This window comes from Chiloscyllium plagiosum, unplaced genomic scaffold (assembly GCF_037043375.1).
Source record: "Chiloscyllium plagiosum isolate Xiang-an unplaced genomic scaffold, Cpla_swu_hap1 HiC_scaffold_27, whole genome shotgun sequence".
Lineage (NCBI taxonomy): Eukaryota > Metazoa > Chordata > Chondrichthyes > Orectolobiformes > Hemiscylliidae > Chiloscyllium > Chiloscyllium plagiosum.
In genome coordinates this window covers 53,995,954-54,003,984 of record NW_028270165.1, presented here as the reverse complement: position 1 = coordinate 54,003,984, position 8,031 = coordinate 53,995,954, and the positions used below count along the sequence as shown (strand labels likewise).

The 8,031-nt window shown below is 48.3% G+C and overlaps 1 non-coding gene across 1 annotated transcript; it reads right to left on the bottom strand.

The window, feature by feature from the left end:
* Nucleotides 1–6,821: 6,821 nt before the first annotated feature.
* trnaw-cca (transfer RNA tryptophan (anticodon CCA)) lies at nt 6,822–6,893 on the bottom strand. The gene has a single exon. It is a non-coding gene; the product is annotated as a tRNA-Trp (tRNA).
* Between the last annotated feature and the right edge of the window lie 1,138 nt (nt 6,894–8,031).

The window sequence follows — 8,031 nt, the reverse complement described above, 5'->3', positions numbered from 1 at the left end:
TCGTTCTCTGCTATTGCTCAATGTCGCCTTGAGTGACTTTACTTTGTGATGGTACTCTGTTCAGCCTATTCCCTTTCAAACGACTTCCTGAGTGTCTCAGTGCCCCGTATCTCAGACCAATACTCTCGCGAAACGCACATCGTTCAAGCAGCTTGATTTTCGAGGTCTGAGTGGTCTTCTCCTGTTCTTCGTCGGTTTCCTGTGAACTGAATTGCAGAACCATTTCTCTGAGATGCCAATGAGCCGATAAAGTTGAAACGCATACCTTGTGGTTTCGTGCCTACCCTGCAGTAATTCGCCACGCCGACGTGAATGACAAGACGATCCGCATGTCAGAAACCGCATCCCAGGGACAGAATGACAAGCAGATGTTTTGGAAACTCTTTGCTGCTGGCAATTCTTGGAGCAAAGTGGAATGTATTTCACACTGAGCAAGTTTCAGCTGGCTCAGAGTCTCCAGTGTACATTGCTCTGTTTCCGACCAGCTCAGAGAGAGAACAATAGGAGGGACAAAGGAGTGAATAACGATCCGTGAGGGAGGGTGAATAACTGTTAATGGAGACCGTTAGTGGCTAACAATAAGTAGTCTGTCGTAGCAGACTATGTGATAACAAGGGCTCGTATGTGTGTGGTGGGGGTCAAGGACATGGGGGATTTCAGGCCCTAAAGTCATGCAACTCGATCTTGAAGACCGGAGGGCTGTAGGGGTTTGAAGTGGAATATGAGGCGTTGTTCTTCCATCTGGAGCTGAGCTTTGCTCGAACACTGCTGCAAGCCTGAGACAGAGATGTTGGCCAGGGAACAGGGTGGCGTGTTAAAGTGGCAGGAGAACAGAAGCTCAGGGCCTTTTGTTTGCGGGCAGAACCGAGATGTTCTGCGAAGCAGTCATCAAGTTTATACTTCATGTTCCGTTGGGGAAACGACACTGAGCAGCGAATGCAGTAGACGAGGCTGCGGCAAATGTGCAGGTAAAGTGCTGCTTCACCTGGAAGGTATGTTCGAGCCTGGAAGGATATTCAGGAGGGAGCACGTCAATTGTGCGTCTGTGTGAAGTCACGGATCATAAAAACAGAATGTGGCAATTTAGACAGAGTTAATATTTGCTTGCCGGCGATATGTCTGCCGGGGCATGATGGGAGCATAACCCAGAAGGGAAACCATCTTTCCTATTCACTCAATGTCGTCTTTAGCAGCTTTCCCGTATAACGGCGCACTGTTGTGCACCTCGCCTTCTCATTTGCTTCCCAAAAAACTTCGACGTAAATATTTCACATTGATGCACAGGCCCAATGTGCACAGTTGAGATGACACACTCGTGGAGGTCTGCGGGGTCTTCTCCTGTTCTCTGTACCCTATGTTGAGGAGGGCAATGCTTGTCACTGGTCACTCCGGTGTCAGAGAAAAGTTTAGAAAGAAAACGGTTTAATTTTCTGCCAGTAGAGAGGGCCCGGTTCCTGGGGACGGGCAAATGGCAGCAGAGATACAGAATGAGAAGCAGCTGTTCATAGAGTCATAGAGATGTCCAGCGTGGAAACAGACCCTTCGGTCCAACCCGTCCATGCTGATCAGATATCCCACCCCAATCTAGTCCCACCTGCCAGCACCCGGCCCATATACCTCCAAACCCTTCCTATTCATATATCCATCCAAAAGCCTCTGAAATGTTGCAATTGTACCAGCCTCCGCCACTTTCTCTGGCAGCTCATTCCATGCACGCACCACCCTCTGCGTGAAAATGTTGCCCCTTAGGTCTCTTTTATATCTTTCCCCTCTCACCCTAAATCTATGCCCTCTCGTTCTTGACTCCCCGACCCCAGGGAAAAGACTTTGCCTATTTATCCTATCCATGCCCCTCATAATTTTGGAAACCTCCTTAAAGTCACCCTTCAGCCTCCGACGTTCCCGAGAAAATAGCCCAAGCCTGTTCAATGTCAACTGTACTTCACTCCCAGCAAGACTCAGCTGGTTCAAGAGGTAGAGCGGTGGCGCAAGCGCACCAGCAGTGTGGCTTGTTGGTCTAGGGGTGTGATTCTCGTTTTGTGTCTTCGTCGACGCAGACGTGCAAGAGATCCCGGGTTCAATTCCCGGACGAGCCCGCGTTTCGTGACTTGTGCAAAAGTGCCTGCTTAATTTTCTCAAAAAGCACCTTCGTTAAACGAGGTTGGGCTCCCTGGCGGACCACTGGGACAGAAAGCAGCGAAGTGAAATGATTGGCGTTACCGTTGAATAGGTTGACGTGAGTGGTGCGGGTGTTTGAGGGCTGTCAGCGATGAGGGTCGATTGGAAATTTGGGACAGCTCTCTTCGGAGAACAGAAGTTTCAAATCTGACCCGATTGAAGCTTTCCAAGTCATGCGACGGCGAGACAGAGAAAGTAATGTACTCAAAATGCTCCCACGCCTGAAAGGATCGCAACGATTCGGCAGAGTTTTAAAGTCATGAGGAAAAGAACCAAAAGTGACATTGGGAAGAACGCTTTCGTACAGGGAGTGGTGGTTGGGGTCAGTAAATCCCTATCTGACACTGACAAAGAGGCAGATTCATTAGACGCAAAAGGGAATCCGGTGGTCATGTTTAAAGTAACAATGTGCAGAATTACATGGAGAAGGCAAGAGAATGATACGAATAGAGACCCACGTTCACTTGCTGGGTCGCAGCAGAGCGAAGGTGGGCCGCATGGCGTCTATTCAGAGTGAAATCAAAGTTCGACCAAGAGAATGGGGGAAGTTAGAAAAAGTTTATATTTACGCAGCCTCCATACGTCTGCGCAACACCATATAAGACGACAGCAGTGGAGATCTTTGACAACAGTCTCGAACGTGCATGCCACGCGCCAGACGAAAGGCTGAAGGGGCCTGTGGAGAGGGCGCAGTGGGAGCGTGCTGGGCCCATACCCAGAGGTCTATTGTTCGAAACCTTCCTCTGCTATTGTTTCATGTCTCCTTGAGCAACTTTCCTTTGTAAAGGCGCTCTGTTGAGCATCTTGCCTTTCAAACGACTGTCTGAATGCCGCGAATCATACCGAAACTCACACCGTTCAAGGAACTTCGTTTTCGAAGTCTGAGTGGTCTTCTCCTGTTTTTCGTCGGCTTCCTACGAACTGAATCGCAAACCCACTTCTCTGAGATGCCAGTGAGCTGAGACGCATACCTTGTGATTTCGTGCCTTGCCTGCCGTAATTCGCCACGCCAGTTCGTACGTGAATGACAAGACGATCAGCATGTCAGAAACTGTATCACCATTCAGACACAGCCCCTTAGTATTCGGACAGATATCAGTCATTGTGAATCACCTCAGAGAGAGACAAGTGGCAGCGAGTCGCCGTGGACACGATGGGCTGGACCGCCTCTGTCGGCGGGAGAACGATGGTACGCGTTTCTGCCGTCCCGCTGCCTGTCTATGGGACAGAGAGGCTGAGGGAGCGACAATGGTTCATTTAACCGTCCCTTCCGTGTTGGACTGCCTGCAGTCCCGCAGCTCAGTGCCATGGGGATGACTCTCAGTGAGTGAAGGTTTCACTCGGATTCTCTTCATCTGGGGCACTTAGGCTCAGATGTTAACTGCTGCGCGGTCGCAGCGATGAAAGCGATGCCCACTTTGCGAGAGATTTTCTGTAAGATTGCTGCGTGAAGACGAATTCTGAACACCAAGCAGACTGCACAACAATGTACTCATATGAATCTACTTGAGGGAAGAGTCCTCGGTGTCCATTTCTCTCTGCTCCGCCAGCACAGCATCTTTCTATCTCTCCAATAACAGAAGTTTGGAGGAAATTCACAATCAAAGTTACTCACTTCCCACTCATTAGATTACTTACAGTGTGGAAACAGGCCCTTCGGCCCAACAAGTCCACACTGACCCGCCGAAGCCCAACTCACCCATACCCCTACATTTACCCCTTACCTAACACTACGGGGAATTTAGCATGTTCAATTCACCTGACCTGCACATCTTTGGACTGTGGGAGGAAACCGGAGCACCCGGAAGAAACCCACGCAGACACGGGGAGAACCTGCAAACTCCACACAGTCAGTCACCTGAGGCGGGAATTTAACCCGGGTCTCTGTGAGGCAGCAGTGCTAACCACTGTGCCACCGTGCCGCCCACAAAGTGTAAGTGATACCTCTCACCCCAAGGGATTGGGAGTTAAAAAGCAGAAGAGCGAATGGACTCTTCCCTCCCTCCAGAAAAGCGGACAAGTAGAAACAAATTGGTTTAATTATCCGCCAGTGGAGATAGACCAGTTCCTGGGGATGAGACAAACATCGGCGCCCCTGGGACAGAATGACAAGCAGATGTTCTGGAAACAATTTGCTGCTTGCAATTCTTGGAGCAATGTGGAATGTATTTCACACTGAGCAAGTTTCAGCTGGCTCAGAGTCTCTAGTGTACATTACTCTCTGAGTTTATATTTGCACATCGGCGACATGTCTGCACAACAGCACATGACACTACAGCAGTGAAGATCTTTTGACGTCATTCTCGAACATGCAAGTCACACGCCAGATGAAAAGCTGAATATTTCTCTGGAAAAGCTACCGTGCAATGCAGGAGAATGGCACAGCGAGTGCATGATGGGATCATAACCCAGAAGCGAAACCATTTTCTCCTACTCACTTAATGTCTTTCGTAGCTTTCCCGTATAACGGCGCTCTGTTCTTTTCCTTGCCATGTCATTTGTTTCCCAAAACAAATCTGGGTATCTGAGCTCAATATATCACATCGATACACAAGTCAAATTTACACAGTTGCGCTGGCACCCTTGTGGAGCTCTGAGTTGTCTTGTCCTGTTCTCTGACGGTGTGTCCTGATCTCGTGTGAAACCTCTTCTCTCAGATGGCAATGAACCGGTGAAGTTGAAACACATGACTTGCTGTTTTAGTCCATTGCCCGCAGTAAAGAAACCAACGGTGTAACAAAAGACTTCCTGCAGGATTGTTGTGTTAAGACAAATTCTGAACACCAAGCAGGCTGCACAAAAATGCACTCATATCAATTTACCTGAGGGAAGAGTCTCCGGTGTCCATTTCTCTCTGTCCCGACAGCACAGCATCTTTCTATCTCTCCGTTAACAGGACCTTTGGAACACGTTCAAAGTTGCCCATTTCCTCCGCATGACTGTAACTGACTTCTCCTGCCTCACGTAATAGTGTGAGAGAGCAGAAGAGTGAATGGGCTCTGCCTTCCACCAGCACATTTTGCAAGTAAAAACGAAATGGTTCAATTATCCACCAGTGGAGAGAGCCCGGTCCCTGGGGACTGGACAAACAGCAGCGACCTGGAAGCAGCGAGACAGATTGAGAAGCAGATGTTCTTGAAACTCTTCCTTACTTGCAATTCTGGGAGCATTGAACAATGGATTTCATACTGAGCAAGTCTCAGCTGCTTCCGGAGGTGGCTCGTTAGTCTGGGATATGATTCTAGCTTTGGGTCTTCGAGCATATGCAGCCGTGTGAGAATTCCCGGGTTCCAATCCCAGGCGAACCATCATTCCTTAAATTGACCTGAGCAAACATACCTGATGAATTTTCTCAAAAAGCCGCTTCGTTAAATAAGATCGGACTGCCTGAATTAGGGACGGCGCAGAGCTGCCATTGCAGTGAACACAGCGAAGGGAAACACTTGTTCAAAGTGAAAACAAGTATTGCAGATTTTTCGCCCGCGCAATCCGAGTCTGAATGAATCCTCCACCTGTATTACGCTCAATTCTGAGGGTGACACTTCAGGAAGCGGGGAAGTGAAGTGATTGCAGACGGCGCTGAACAGGTTAATGTGAATGGTACCGTCCTGAGGAATGTCAGCAATGAAGGGAGATTGGAAAGTTTGGGGCAGCTCTCTTTGGTGAACAGAGGGCGGAAAGCTTGTCTGATTGAAGTTTTCCACGTCATGAGGGTTTTAGACAGAGGAAATAATGCAGTGCAAATGCTCCCAGGCCTGAAAGGATCGAGAATAATTTGGCAGAGATTTAAAGTCATCAGGAAAATAAGTAAAAGTGACATTAGGAAGACCGTTTTCCCACAGGGAGTGGGGTCAGTAAGTCGCTGTCTGACAGTGACAAAGAGGCAGATTCAATGGACACAAATGGGAATTCGGTGGGGCATGTTCAATGTAACAATGTGCAGATTTACAGGGAGAAGGCGACAGAATGAGACACTTATTTACATATTGTGTTGAGCCTGGTGAAGGTGAAACACATCAGTTGCGGTGTGTTCCATGTGCAGGAGGCCCTGCAGTAATTCCCAACGCTGTTTCGCACAGCAGCATCCTCTCGGTGAATTACTCTTGGCAAAAAAAATCGATTGAACCAAATCAGTGTCCGCCACTGGATTTTACTGACACCGTTTACAAAATTCAGGCTCACCGTTAATGTGGAGAGAGGCCATCAGACTAGAGTTTCCGCTCCTTCTGTTGAATAAAGATAATTTTAACTGTGTCCAGTGAGAGGAAAGGATTTGCACTTGGTGGGAAACATTTCTATCTGAACTCGCTAACACTCTCCTGATAGATTGAAACATAAAGTTGGGAGTCTCTGGATTATGTTGTAAAAATATCGGTATTACGTTATTCACACCGCGCTGTCACCAACTGATTGAAGCGGCTGCCCAGAGGGAGACGGCTGTGTTTCAATCCCGTGATGAACTGGGGGAGCTGAGCATTTACCCAGACAAGGGGCACACCACCTCCCTGACACAGTGTTCACAAATCAAACTGACAGCAAAGCTTCACGTGTGATCGAAAATTTCCGCAAAGAAGATTTGGCTCAACAGATATCCGGAGTGAAGTACTCCTTTCTTGATTTGAAATGGAGGAAGTTGACGTCAGTGAGCCTGACGTGATTCGAACACGCAACCTTCTGATCTGGAGTCAGACGCGCTACCGTTGCGCCACAAGCTCACGCATAGCCCGCAACCTCTATTCATGCTTAAGGGAAGTGATCGCACTGCAATGATTTTACATTATGAGTAACAACGGAGATCAACAGTTCATGGGTGTTCTTCTCTGCCCCCTCTCCTTCTGTCTCCCGAAGTAATTTCCAAATCTACCTCAATAAAAAGGTGAAAGAACTGTGGATGCTGTATATCTGAAACAGAAAACAGGAGTAGCCGGTGACCCTTCCACAGAACTGATGGTGATTGGGAAAACGTTGGTTTATATGCAGGAGATATTTTGGGAAAACGTTGGTTTATATGGGAGGAAGGCGGACGCAGTTAATGATAGATCAGGACAGAGCCCAAAGCGAGGGAAGAACTGTGGACAGGAAAGGAAGTTGATAACGATCTGCGTGGGAGGGTGAATGGAGACTGTTCGTGGCTAAGAATAGGTAGTGTGTAATGACAGACTATGTGATAACAAGGCTTGGTGTGTGTGGAAGGGACGAGGATACTATGGAGTTCAGGCCCGAGACTTATTGAATTTGATATTGGGACCAGAGGGATGTATGCTCCCCAAGTGTAATATTCGGTGCTCTTCGTTCTGCTGGTGCTGAGCTTCGCTGGAACACTACAGCAAACCTGAGACAGAGATGTTGGCCAGGGAACAGGGTGGGGTGTCGAATTGGCAGGCAACTGGAAGCTCAGGGTCTTTTTTGCAGGCAGAACGTAGATGTTCTGTGCAGCAGTCACCCAGTTTATGCTTCGTTTTCCCCAATGTAGATGAGACCACATTATGAGCAGCAATTGCAGTCGACTGGGTTGTGGGAAGTGCAGGTCAAGTGCTGCTTCACCTGGAAGGTAAGTTTGGACCCTTGGATAGAGAGGAGGGAGCAGGTAAATGGGCTGGTGTCACACATTCGGCAGTTGCAGGGGAAAGTGCCGTTGGACTATTGGGGTGGGAATGGGGTTAGGCTTGGTGGGAATGAAGGAAGAGTGGACCCAAGGTATAACTCCTGCCCATTTTCCTATCTGCCAAATAGAGGAATTTGTTAAGTGTGTACAAGGACATTTTCTAATTCACAATGTGGATGTACATACTGGCGAGGGTGCAAAACCTAAGGGTAAACCATAATTCTATTAACTTTAGAACAGTGATTGAA